At 44.2% G+C, this 13,901-nt stretch overlaps 1 protein-coding gene across 4 annotated transcripts in view; it reads right to left on the reverse strand.

Annotated features, from left to right (window-relative positions):
* Nucleotides 1-2,541, reverse strand: part of Dab2 (DAB adaptor protein 2) — a 52,813-nt gene extending 50,272 nt beyond the window's left edge. For 2 of the 4 annotated variants that reach the window (XM_052159668.1, XM_052159667.1), the window contains exon 1: nucleotides 2,251-2,541. The gene's annotated coding sequence lies outside the window, so the exon portion shown is untranslated. The remainder of the gene's footprint in view (nucleotides 1-2,250) is intronic. The other 2 variants (XM_052159666.1, XM_052159669.1) reach the window with 2 other exon arrangements.
* Between the last annotated feature and the right edge of the window lie 11,360 nt (nucleotides 2,542-13,901).

Raw genomic sequence — 13,901 nt, forward strand, 5'->3', positions numbered from 1 at the left:
GGGAAGCAGAGGCAGGCAGATTTCTGAGTTCGAGGCCACCCTGGTGTACAGAGTGAGTTCCAGGACAGCCAGGACTATACAGAGAAACCCTGTCTCGGGAAAAAAAAAAAAAAAAAAACACCAAAAAAAAAAAAACCCACCAAAAAAACAAAAACAAAACAAACAAACAAAAAAGGCCCAGTTTAGCGAGGTGTGGTCACCTCCGCCTACAATCCTGGCACTCCTGAGGCAGAGGCAGGAGGATGGTGAGTTTAAGTCTAGATTGGGGTGCAGGAACCAGGAACTGGAGAAGCAGCTCAGTCCTTGGCTTGCCTGGGTTCCCTCAGCAGGACTCAGGGATGGAGGGAGCACAGTAGCCTGTAGGCTAGTGGTTGGACAAAAGGGCTTGGGTTTGCAGTAGAGAAAGAAGGGGATTGTGATTAGTTAAAAAAGGAAAGAAAAGAAGCGAAAAGAAAAGGGAAGCACGGAGAAGGGTCTAGTGCGCTGTAGGAGAAAGTGACTACGAACTCCGGAAGTAGTGGTCTGTGCCCGAAGCACGTGTTGGAAGAGACCCCAGCACCTCTCTGGTGCTCTCTCAAGGGGTCTTGCTAATCTCGCCTGCTGAGTTGCGTTCATTCTAGCTTTATCCAGATGCTCAGCTGTTTTCCTCTGGAACGCCTGAGACCCCAACACTCCTGAGTTCTCAAGCCAGTAACCTTTCACCACTGCTGGGCCCTGCCTCGGTGGTGGGTGGGTGGGGTACCTAAGCTAGAACAGGGCAGCCTAATCCTTGACAAGATAGCACCATGAAAAGCCATTTGATAGCAGTGGCTCCCCGGTCCTGACTAGTCCCTTCCTTTCTGAACAACCAATCACTGCTTCTGTGTGCAGAGCCCAGGGCTCGAGATTGTAAAATAGGTAGATTATATATACACCCCGTCAGAACCGTTCCTGGAGCCTTATCAGTTATTTCCAAGTGATTTTGGCTAATTTTCTGCCATTCCTTAGGTTGGGGTTATATCTACCTCCACTTCCTACCCCTCTACTCCCCGCTTTGCCTGATTAGGGCCAGAAATTTTTTCATCCAGTTGCTTTATAGAGCAACAGCTACATTTACTATTCATGAAGCTGCCCCTCCATAATTTTTAAAGCTTTCCATGTGTCTAGAAGCTCGTTTCTGCCCCTCTCCGTTTACAGAGGGCCCCCCCTTTCTTCCAAACACAGGCGAAGAAGAAAGAGGAAAGGGTGGGAGGGGGGTGCTGGGGGTGGAGATAACATCCATATTTTTAAACCGTTTTTAATCCAGTTAAATTTCCCTTCGGATTCACGAAGCTTCCATCTGAAACCAACTCCAGAGCTAAATTCCAGACTCAGGATTAAGTGGAGGAGAGCCGCAGGCAGCAGAAATAACAGTCAGCTCTATGCTGCAAAGAGAACCGCTAGGCTGGCAGGGTCTCCAAGGTTTTAAACACATTTTAGTCCCTCTTCTTGAATTCTTACTTAATCCTTCCAAATAATTTACAATAGTCAAACAAAACAAAACAAAACGAAACAGCATTTAAACGCTTTGGGATTTAAAACAAGTTTGTTAAGTTGCTTGGGCAGATACTTTCCTAGGAATGCTGATATAAGGCAAAGTTCACATTTTTAATGCCCCGTGCTGTCAGTCAGCAGAAAATAGCTCCTCAGAGGCACAGACCACACGTCCCCAGCCTTTGTCGCACAGTAAAACTGAACATCCTTCAGGAGTTAATTTGGTGGTCAGCAGCCACACCGCTGTCTTCCCTGGGATGTCCCCAAAGCCCTGAAGCACTAGGGCGCGTGTATACAACACACACACACACACACACACACACACACACACACACACACACACGGAAGGGATCACTAAATGTCACAGGATGGGCGCCTTGAGTCTGACCCCAAAGGTAAAACGCATTCCTTGGAAGCATTCCACAGATGTCAGGCCACAAAACCCCGCTGCTTTCCCCAGAGTACACTGTCTCATTTGTAAGATTCCCCAGCGCCCAAGGTCTGCAGCCAAGACAGGGATGGGAAGAGAGGAGCCAGCAAAGGAGAGAAGTGGGACGCAAAAAAGAAAAAAGAAAAAAGAAAGAGAGAGAGAGAGAGAGAGAGAGAGAGAGAGAGAGAGAGAGAGAGAGAGAAAGAAAGAAAGAAAGAAAGAAAGAAAGAAAGAAAGAAAGAAAGAAAGAAAGAAAGAAAGAAAGAAAGGGAACCGAAGGGAAGGGGGGGGACGGCAGAGCTACTCACCGACTGACTAGCTAGTGCCTCTGCGGAGCCAGCATGACTTCCCCGCGCCCGGAGCCTCCAGGCTGCAGCGCCGAGGACACGGAGGGCCCCGCTTAAATAGCCGCCGGCCGGGAGCCTCGGAGCCGCGCGGCCACTCCCGGGTTGAGATATGGTTCTAATCAGATGCTGGCGCTGAGGACTCTCCAGGAATGCAGCGGCGGGATGTTTTTGCTGCCTGGGCTTGGTAACTCCCCCTCAACGTGTCTGCCGAGTCTTCCAAACTTAACTGTTTATTAACTCGAGCTACAAGCCACCGAGATCCAACGCCTCCTGCGCTCCGTGCGCCCGGCCAGCTGGGGGCGATCGCAGAGACCCAGAGAAAGGAGCGTGCACACAACCCGGGCCAGGAGCCCCACACTGCCTCGGGCCAGAAAGGGTGCACATAAGGACAGGAAAAGGGAAACTCTGGAGGAAAGGGATGGGATCCTCTGAGCTGCGTTTCACAGATCCGTTCCCTGGATTGCCACTTCGAGTGGCGTGGCACGCGAACTCATCCTAAACGGCCTGCAGCCTTTGGAACAAAGAGGTCCCTTTGCTTCTGATTTTTCCTTCCCAGGTCCAGTCTGTCCTATCTAAAGCTGGGCATGCGACTGGATTGTTACCTTTAAAGAAAGGCACTGTTCTTTAATTGAAAATGTGAATGTGCTTAAATAGGAGGGAAATCTATGTATGCCCAGTGTAAAAAGATTCACTTATATTGAAATTTAATACCACGCACGAACATATTCTCTCTGTTAAACTGGCCTAAACACAAGTTAACATCCATATAGCCCATATAAATGATCTACATTTGGGATATAAACACATTATATGCTCGATTTCCTTTCAGGGTATATCCATCCACACGTAGATAACATGATTTTGTCTGCTAGTTTCTACAGCATTTCATATCCCTTCATGAAAATATTGAGATACGAGAATAAGTATTGGAAACTGTTCCAGCGATGCTCAGTTGTGAACGACCTGGCAGAGCAGACCCCGGGAATCTAATAGACGCTCGCAATTTCTTTTCTGCATAAAGCCCGGGGCATTTGTTAAACATCCACAGAGACAGTGGTGCTTTTTTAGGATTTAAGAAATTAAGCTTTTGGAGGATTTCCTCCCTGACTTCCTCCTTTCCCTTCCCCCTTCCCCCTCCTCCCCTGATTCCTCCTCTTCTCCACTTTCTTTTGTATTTTGTTTGTTTTTGTTTGTTCGTTTGTTTGTTGAGTCAGGGTTTCTCTGTGTAGCCCTGGCTGTCCTGGAACTCACTCTGTAGACCAGGCTGGCCTTGAACTCACAAATCCGAGTGCCTCTGCCTCCCAAGTGCTGGGATTACAGGCGTGCACGCCCGGCTTCTCCACTTTCTTATCTTTTTTTTTGTTTGTTTTGTTTTGTTTTTTGTTTTGTTTTGTTTTTGTCCACTTTCTTATTTAGTTCTTTTTTTTTTAATCCCTCCTCCTCTTGTCTGTTTTTCCTTCTGCTCTTCCTCTTCCTCCCTCTCTCTCCTGCTCCCCTCCCCCGTTGGAAGCAGAATGTGCTTCCAACTGACTATGAAAATGACAAATTGTGATTCGGATGGAAACGAATTGATTTTATTGAGTAAGCAACACAATGGATTTGCATTTTTACCGCTGAGAACCGAGGGTTCAAACCAGGCTTATGGCGCACCAAGAATGCATTTTGTGGTCCATGCCTAGCCCCAGCTGCAAAGCCACTGTAATTTGAGGTGGCTCAATGTGCTTGCAAGTAGGTCAGGCTTGGAACAGCCCTCATGCAGGGAGAGCAAGGGACACAACAGCACAGCTGGTCAGGATGCTGCCCCTCCTGACCTCTGACCTCTGGATTCCTTCCACACCTGGGTGTGCAGAGTAGACGTGTGTGTGTGTGTGTGTGTGTGTGTGTGTGTGTGTGTGTGTGTGTGTGTGGTGCTTCCAATATTCCTCTGAGGTAATTTTCTATGATTGAAAAAAAAAAATAAAAGATTTTCTGAGGTCTACTTTTCAGTTCTGTGAAGGCACAAGACATAGGCGTGAACTTAAATTCTGTGAGCTTTGAGAATATCACACCTTGACTCTCAAATCCAGAAGTCTGGAGAAATGGTGTCATTTCAAAAGGTTCAAAAATTAGGGGGGAAAAAAAAGAAAAGTAGTTCATTCAAGCAAACAGGGGCTTTGAGAACACAAAAGAAGCAAGACTAAACACAAACATGTATTATTTCTCAACATGGAAGTGCCCTCTATCTTTATCCATATAGTCGAAAGATTATTATCAAACTATGTTAACTTGTCCCTGCTAGATGAAAGGGATTTGCCTTAGAAACAGATAGAGAAGATGATTTCATCTGCTGTGAACTGCAGTGTGAAGAGAAGATATGGACCCAAAGAGCTCGCTTGTGAGCCGTGGGCTCCAAGCGGCTGCTTAAAACCAACACCCTTGTTTTAAACAGAAACCTAAAGAGCCCGCAAGTGAGAGTTCTGGTTTTGAAGTGTATTTTTATATCTCTAGGGTGCTGATATTGGTCTTGGCAGTAGCTCAATGTCCTGCTCACATTATGTAGGGAAATAAAAATAAATTTAACTCTTTTTATACGGGGAGGTGCCGTTTCCCTGCCACATCTAAGTTGTTAACTTTTCAATAAGTCTGAAACGAACATCTCCACATAAGAAAAAGAAAAAAAAAACCATGCCAAAGTCCACCCCGATGTTCATCAGCACCAAGATTTACTTAGAGAATTAAGGTAGGAAAGAACTAAATGCAGTGTTTTTAAAAAGCAAGGTCCCCACATAGGAACAGTCATTTGCACAAAACCTGCCTGTGGTGGGGTGCGTGCAGTGGAGTCTGGACTGTGCTCCCAGCCGAGAAAGGGGTAGTTAATCCCGTGACAGCTTGCTGAAGAATGCATGGTTTATTATTAAAGTAATCTCTTAAGATTTTCCTGGAATGTGCTTTCGAAGCAGCTCTGCCTATGCAGGCTATCCTATGTATGTCTTTTCTTCCATGATTAAACTGTTGATTCTTAGCTCAAAAGTCAGGCCCTTTCTCTTCTATACCTCACCCCTGCCACTTCCCCTGCGGCCCAGGCCTCCTTAAACTGCCCGTTTTGAATTGCACTATTTTTCCATAAACTATAAATCGTATTGGCCTCAAGAACACTGTCCACTTCTATGCTCGTTGGACACTTAGAGATGTTCAAACCAAACAAAGCAAGCAGGGCAAGCCGGGCGGTGGTGGCGCACACCTTTAATCCTGGCACTTGGGAGGCAGAGGCAGGCGGATCTCTGAGTTCAAGGCCACCCTGAGTGAGTTCCAGGACAGCCAGGGCTGTACAGAGAAACCCTGTCTGGGAAAAACCAACCAACCAACAAACAAACAAACAAAAACAAAGCAAGCATGGCAAGATGGGATATGCCTGCAGTCCTACCTCTTCTGGAGGCTGAAGCAGGAGGATAATTACATCCAAGAGGAAAAAATATCGAAGAAGAATTGACTGAGATTCATCTGGTAAGGACCTTCTTTCTTTGTTTCCATTTTTTTTTTTTTTTAAATAAAGGCTGTCAAGTGAGATCGGGAAAGAAAAGAAAAATAATCCCCCAAAGCAAACAAACAAACAAAAAGGCTGTTGTTTCTACAAAAAGTCCCTTCCTTCCACTAATCCTACATATTTAACCCTGAAGGAAAACAGATCCCATCTGACTGAGCTGCTGACAGGGATAACCAAATGTTGGGAGCTGGTCTTTGTTTTTGTTACTCCTTCATCCCAGTCCCTCTCTGCTTTCTTCCTCCCCCTCTCCCTCTCTCTCCTTCCTCTCTCCCTCCCTCTGTCTCTCTGTCTCTGTCTCTCTCTCTTAGACAATATCTGTACCTTACGAGATGGCTTATTTTTGTTTGTCTTTCTGTTTTCTGACATTTGTTTTCTTGTTACATTCCTTACAAACCCACAGGATTCAATGTTTTTGCATGTGGCGTATAGTAATAGTGAGCCTCTGATGTCGGACACTAGGTTACTTGGAGAAGCTGGAACACCATGAAATGAAGGACATTTAACATTCGCTATCGGGCCAGCAAGATGGTGCTGTTTGCAAAGCCGGACAACTAGAGTCCAAGCCCCAGGACACACAAGATAGCAAAGAACTAATTTTGTGCTTTTGGTTCTACACAATGTACAAGTGCACACACACACACACACACACACACACACACAGTACAATAAATACAATCCAATATCATATATCTATGTAACGGATCACACATCACCACCTACATACCTGTACCTAATGACTAGCAGTAAAGGAAGAGTATTTTAATATGAATTATCACTCAAATGAATATCGTTTTATTTAGCAAGTAAGCTACTGCAAGTTATCAAAACATATACTGAACAATGCAAATAAAATGATAGAGCACACACAGTCCTGGAAGGACACTGATAGCAACCACTTCGCCCATTTTCTAGCTTATGAAGAAGAACCTGTGAACCAGACAGACAAAAGGACAATATACAAAGATGCCGATTGCTTTTTTATTTTATTTTTTATTTTTTTATTTTTTTTTGGTTTTTTGAGACAGGGTTTCTCTGTGTAGCCTTGGCTTTCCTGGAACTCACTCTGTAGACCAGGCTGGCCTCAAACTCAGAAATCTGCCTGCCTCTGCCTCCCAAGGGCTGGGATCAAAGGTGTGTGCCACCACAGCCCACCGATTGCTTTATTGTTCAAAAAACTATGAAGCTGAGAACAAAGTGTGTCCATCAGCAGGAAGGAATCACGTTACCATTCACCCACGGTGCTGAGTCACTCACATGCCACCTCTGAAAAGAGCAAATTGAAGCTGAGACTTAAGAGTGTAGAAGCTTTTCTATCAGGTTTTGTGAGGTGAAAAAAAAAAAAAAACCCAGAAACCAGAGAAATTTTAAGAATTTCTATTTTAGTAATAAAAATAGCAACACCTATATGTACCATGTTGTATATGGATATGGATATGTGCTGAAGATTATAAGGGAATAGAAACTAGGTTGAAATATAGATCTGTAGATGCCAGAGCTCTGGTAGAGAGGGAAGTCATTGAAGGGAGAGAGATGGATGAGAGCCAGCTACGGAAGTGGAGAAATGAGAGTTGTCCACAGACAGAGGTGCATCGGTGCATAGAAGTGGCATATGTGCAATCCAGGAAAATGCATATGATGTGATTTATGATAAGAAAAAGAAGGCACCTTTAATCCCAGCACTTGGGAGGCAGAGGCAGAGGCAGGTGGATTTCTGAGTTCAAGACCAGCCTGGTTTACAGAGTGAGTTCCAGGACAGCCAGGGCTATAAAGAGAAACCCTGTCTCAAAAAAACCAAATCCAAAAAAGAACAACAACAACAACAACAACAAAAAAAACCCAAAACAAAACAAAAAAGAAGGGGTACAGGAGAAATTCCCCCCCCCCCAAAACATCCTTATGAAGGATGTTTTCCAACGAGGGATGGAGAGATAGCTCAGTGGATAAGAATGTTTGTTATGTAAGCATGAAGATTTGAGTTTGAATCCATAGAATAAACAAACAATAACAAGAAGAAAGGTTTGTATGTCTGTGCATGCTTGTTATTAAAGCCTGGGGGGGGGGTTGGAGAAAAGACAGGCAGATACTAATTGCTCTGTGGCCAGTAAGCCTAACTGAAACAGAGTTTACAGTTCTTTATGTCTGTCCATGGGCACACATATCCGCAGACACACATATACACATTCTACACACACACACACACACACACACACACACACACCACAGTTACACCACAACACACACTCTCAGAATACTCATTACTATTCCTAAGGTTGCTCAGACTTTAGCATACACAAGAGTCACCTCGGGAACTGCTTTGGAAGGTCGCCTCCTGGGTGCAGGCTTAGGGATCCCAGGTATGTGAAGTACCTAGAATCTATTGCTCAATAACACTTTGGTGTGGTTCTTCTGGTTCTGAGGTTTGGGGGCCAACACATTGATAAACACTATATTTCTCCCCCACAAGATCAAGAGGAAATTCATTTTGTTGTTCTCTGTCGGATAAGAAGAGTGGAGAAGAAGGAACACTCCTATACAATCAAAGCCCCATGATTTCTCTTTGGCTCTCTGAAGCCCCAGGCACAGTCCTGGCTCCAGTGATGGCTTCTATTCCTGCTCCCTTACCTGTCAATGTTTGTTTTCAAGAAAAGGAGCTGACAGTAGCCATTTGTGTTGACATAAACCCACAGGTTTATGTTTCCCTACTCTGGCCCTTTCTATGGAATAGCAGACACAGCTCAAAGTTCAGGGCTCCCAGCCATGTTTGAAAGACATGGGAAGAGTTGGGAAGCAATTATCAACTCTATCTTGTTCCCAATTTAAAACTACCCACAAAAGACATCAACTCACAGACTTCTAGTATGGGGGACAGTTTTTCTTTCTCTGAAGTTGTCCTGCATTTTGACCTCAAAGTACCCAGTGGCTGTTTGAAAATTGAAACTGCATTACATACACAATAGCCTCCATGATTACATACACAAGGAAGGCTGAAAGTTGGGATCAGATCTGGGACTGATCTACTAGGTCTACTTCTGAGAGGGAAGCCATCTAGGAATATATAATTGAGACCCATCTAAAGGGTAGTGACACCTTGGCTGGGATCGATAGTATGTCCTACTTTTCAAGACCCAATTATAAAACAGTTGTTACTCTATCTCCTGATCCTATTTTGGCTTTTGGTGAGAATCCAGAAAATCCACAGTCATGAAAGGATTCTACAATGATAAAAGTGAAGTAAATAACACAGGAAAAAAATGTGAAACCCAGAGTTTTTCTTGAAAAAGGTTATCATTATTAGAAATTATTTCCAGGTTGTGGAAATAATCCCAGATCTCAGGAGGAAGAAGTAGGTAGATCTCTGAATATGAAACCAGTCTGGTCTACAGAGCAAATTTCAGAACATTCAGAGCTACACAGAGAAACTTGTCTCAAAAAAGATTTGTTATAAAAAAAGAAAAAATGTATTTCCACCACTAATACCATCTGGCCCATCATTAGGAAGCCATGTGCTTATGGGACTAGAACTGACTGTAAGGCTGACCTTCGAGATGAGTGCTTCAACAGGATGGTTTCAGAGGGGGAGGGGGATTTGTAAATTTTGCTGAAATGGGCATATTCAAATAAAGGACAGCATCACTGAGGGACCGCCTCATCTTCTTGCACCACCACTGTGAAGAATGGGGCCTGATTGTCTACAGACCTTCAGTTTTATACAAATCATTTCAACAGACCCCAACACCTTAGTCACTTCAATTCTGAAATGCAACAGCTGCTTTTGAATCCAGAAACGATGCACCTGGTGCACTCATCCAAAGACCCAAAGGACACTTTTTTTTTTTTTTATAAATTTGAGAAATGGTCTCTCCATGCTACCAGAATGGGGCTCAAACTCCTGGACTCAAGTGATCCCTTGCCTTCCTGCCTCGGGGCTGAGACTATAGGACATACTATGGGTCCCAGCCAAATGTGTCACTAGCCTTTAGATGGGGATCGCAACTCTATATTCTTAGATGGCTGGTCTGGAACTCATTACATGGAGGAGACCAGCATTAAACCTGAAGCATTCTCTCTGGTCCTGTCTCTCATCTGCTGGAATTACCAGTGTGTACCACTGCACTCAACTCAAAGTCACTTCATAACTGGAAAGTGGAAATAAGACACTTTATGTAGTCCAGAGTCATTTAGTTCCCCCAATGTTTAGAAACACAGGGGTGGGTGGGGGGTGGGGGTGAAAGTGGAGGGGGTGGGGTGGGGGGTTGTGTGCATACACATTTCCTAGGAAAAGTGCATTATAGCTTTTAGTAGGCCATCAAAGGACCTCATACTATAAAATAAAGTTAAATTCCACAGTACTGAAGGTTTATAGCCGTTCCACATTCTTTCTGCCCATTTTTAATGGGAGATTTTTATCTGGGTCTTTTGTTCTCCTCACAACGTTATGGTCAAACAGGTTAGTCCAAGGATTCTTGTTCCTAAGCACAAAGACCTTGACTTACTTCTTTTCACCGAAATAAAGACAGAGCCAGACTATAACCCACATCCTTGAATGATCTAGAATTATTCTGCTCTTACTGCTATGGACAAACCATAATTCTAGCGGTCAGCAGAAGATTTTAGAGTTCAGTATCCTGTGTTTGGCTGTCCATGCTTAGAAAAGAGTTTCCTTTCATGAGAAAGACATTGCCAAGTGGAACGGTGTCCACATCAGGGCCACTGGACAGGAGAGGACACAGTCAGTAAGAGCTGTCGAGAGCCACCCGGGTGTAGCCTTATCACAATGGGCATGGACAGCTAGGACAAGGCTGACCTCACGCCTTGCAGCAGAGCTGTGTAAACCCCCTTCTGAGTAGGTGATGGTTTGCTATGACAAGTACACCCCACCCCTCTCCTCGTTCACAGACAGAAACATGAACTGAATTGACTAATTGCCTCTCTAAAAATAATATCTTCTTTGTGCCTCAGAATGTTTCTTCTTTGTTTTTTGTTTGTTTGTTTGGTTGGTTTTTTTGGTTTTTTGGATTTGTTTTTTTTGAGACAGGGTTTCTCTGTGCAGCCCTGGCTGTCCTGGAACTCACTCTGTAGACCAGGCTGGCCTTGAACTCAGAAATCTGCCTGCCTCTGCCTCCCAGAGGGCTGGGATTACAGGCGTGCGCCACCACCGCCCGGCTATGTTTCTTCTTTGGAAATAGTGTCTTTGCAGTCATGATTTGTGAGGATGGACTCACTTGTAGTCTATTCTGCAAAGTTTCTCCATTGTATACTACTCTTTAGCTAGAATGTCTTGCTGTTTTATTATACTATATTTTCATTCAGTATAGCTCTAGACACAGTATGCTGCGGTGTGAATCCCAATTCCATGGCTTTGCAATCTTGTGGAATAGTACTGACTTCTAAAAAGAGAAATACTGAAGGATCCTCCCAGTATGCTATCAGATTAGATGAGCTAAGGCACCTAAGGGGTTAACAGTACTTCTCAGCACTTAGGTCTAAGCTGGTGATAGCACAACATTTTCCCAACATTTAAAGTTTTAAAAATACCAAGTACATTTGAAGCCAAGTTTACCCCCAAACCCACAAATTTCACTTTTCAAACAGCCTCGGGAGAATTCCCGTTCGTTTTCCTAGAAACGTGGTTAAGAATTCTACCTGAGCAGGATGGCACATTCTTGTAGTTCCTGTACCAGGGAGGTGGAGGCAGGAAGATCAGGAATTTAAGGCCAGCCTTACCCACTTGGCTAGATCAAGGCTAGCCTGGGATACATGATACAGTCTCAATAAACTAGGAAAAAAAATAGCAAAAATCAAGAAAAGCTTGTGTGTGGTATCAGAAATAAACTGTGGTGCTGTGGTGTGTTGCGGGCTGGAGACACCTTCACTATCCTCACTATGGTGGCCGTGGTGTAGATGGATAGATACCCTGAGTTGTTTGAGTTAGCAAAGATAGAATGAGTGGGCAGATCAATGAGTGGGTACAGGGAAACACAAGTAAGGCATGATTCCATTCGCATGTGGTTTAAAATACAAAAAGTAATAACCTAGCCGTTCAGATATTCAGACATGCCACATAACACAGAGTAGATCAATAAAAGCTTGAAAGAATTCAGATAAAAGTGGGAGTGGTGTCTCATGGAATATGGAGGAGGGAGAGACACGCAGGGAGAGACACACATGGGTAGACACAGCGAGACAGAGAGCATTACTCAATTTGAAAATCTGATTTCTAGTCGGTTTAGAATATAGACCTGGTGTGTTCTTTTCGCTTTGGAGTATATATGTTTGCAAGCTTTTTGGAGTCCAGGGTCTCACGCATTAAATGTGCAATGTATCACTGAACTTCCCTGCTATGCCTCAACTCTGCAAGGGTCTATCCTGAGCGTATAGACAAGCCACACTTGTTCCTTTTTGCCTTATGCTTTTTAAAAGATGGCTTCCGTGAAAGAGTAGGAACTGCACAGTCATTTGTAAAAATAATATGAAGTATATTGATTTGAACACTAGCTTTACCTATCAGGCTAGGGTAAGGGAGCATGTCACTCCAGCCAAACCCAGCCAAACCCAGCCAAACCCAGCCAAACCCAGCATGTGGCATATTCTACAGATTTGCCCCTGCAGCCACTTGCAACCAAAGGGAGTGGAGAGGAGGTAAAACCATGCAGTTCTGTGTCTTGTAGAATCTAACCAATTGCTCAAAGGCATTTTTGAGAAGGAGAAATTAAAGTATAAGTAGACGGGTGGTAGTGGCGCATGCCTTTAATACCAGCGCTGGGGAGGCAGAAGCAGGTGGATTTCTGAGTTCAAGGCCAGCCTGGTCTACAGAGTGAGTTCCAGGATAGCCAGGGATACACAGAGAAACCCTGTCTTGAGAAAAAAAAAAGAAATATAAGTAAACATCTACTAGGTTTATTATTAATATGTTATATTTACATATTAGAAACAGTGGATTTGTGGGTGAGATGAGACATATCGATTCCACTTCTGTTCTGGGACTGAACCTCGCTGGGGCTTTGCTAAAAAGATACCTTACCACTGAGCTAAATCCCTTGAAGTTTCCCTTCCTTCCTTCCTTCCTTCCTTCCTTCCTTCCTTCCTTCCTTCCTTCCTTCCTTCCTTTTCTTTCTTTTCTTTCTTTCTTTCTTTTCCTTCCTTTCTTTTTTTTCTGAAACAGGATTTCTCCATGTAGCTCTGAATGTTCTGGAACTCACTCTGTAGACCAGGCTAGCCTGGAACTCAGAAATCTGCCTGCCTCTGCCTCCCAAGTGTAGGATTAAAGGTGTGCGCCACCACTGAGGGCTGAAGTTTCTTTAAAATAATCTGGTTTACCCAACCCCAAATCTAGGAAATACAGGCAAAGGGAGAAAAATAGGAAAACAAGCCAAAACACACTCGAGTTTGGCAAAGCAAAGTGATTCATGTATGTGTATTGGATTCAATGTGTAATTCTGTTTTTGTTTATAAAAATAAAGCATTCTGTAATAGGAAATTCAGATCAAGCTCCACTAATCAAGCTCTCTCTCTCTCTCTCTCTCTCTCTCTCTCTCTCTCTCTCTCTCTCTCTCTCTCTCTCTCTCCCTCTCTCTCTCCCTCCTTCCTTGTCATTTTCTAATAGCTAGCTGCTGCTGGGTTATCAGCTGGATGCTAGAGATAAATTTGTAACCTCCTTCTTTAGATCAGTCTTTGGCTCTTTCCTGTGTCTCCTTCACCCGCAGAGTTTGGATGTGTGCAGAGGAGCACCTCCTGGGGTCAGGGATGAATAAGGTGGTATTAATCATTCAACATCAGATCTTATCAGAACGTGCAAGCTAAGCCCCTTGGGCGCCCCTATGCTCCCGACGGACTTGTTTCTCTGGGTTACTGATTTCAGCTTGAAGTCAGGTGATTTGCGAAATGACCCAGGCTTTCCGGTCTGGTTTAAGCCACTGGGAGTGGGGAGAACAAATAGGTCCAAAGTCTGTTGGTTCCTGGGCCTTAGGAAGAGGCCAGCCGGTGTCAGTGTCACGTGCTTGTCTGATTAGACATTCCAGAGTCTGTTTTTCCACCTTTTGGGCTTCAGGAAGTCAGGACACCTGTGTGCAAAGCAAGTTCCAAGAAGCCT

This window comes from Apodemus sylvaticus, chromosome 16 (genome assembly GCF_947179515.1).
Source record: "Apodemus sylvaticus chromosome 16, mApoSyl1.1, whole genome shotgun sequence".
NCBI lineage: Eukaryota > Metazoa > Chordata > Mammalia > Rodentia > Muridae > Apodemus > Apodemus sylvaticus.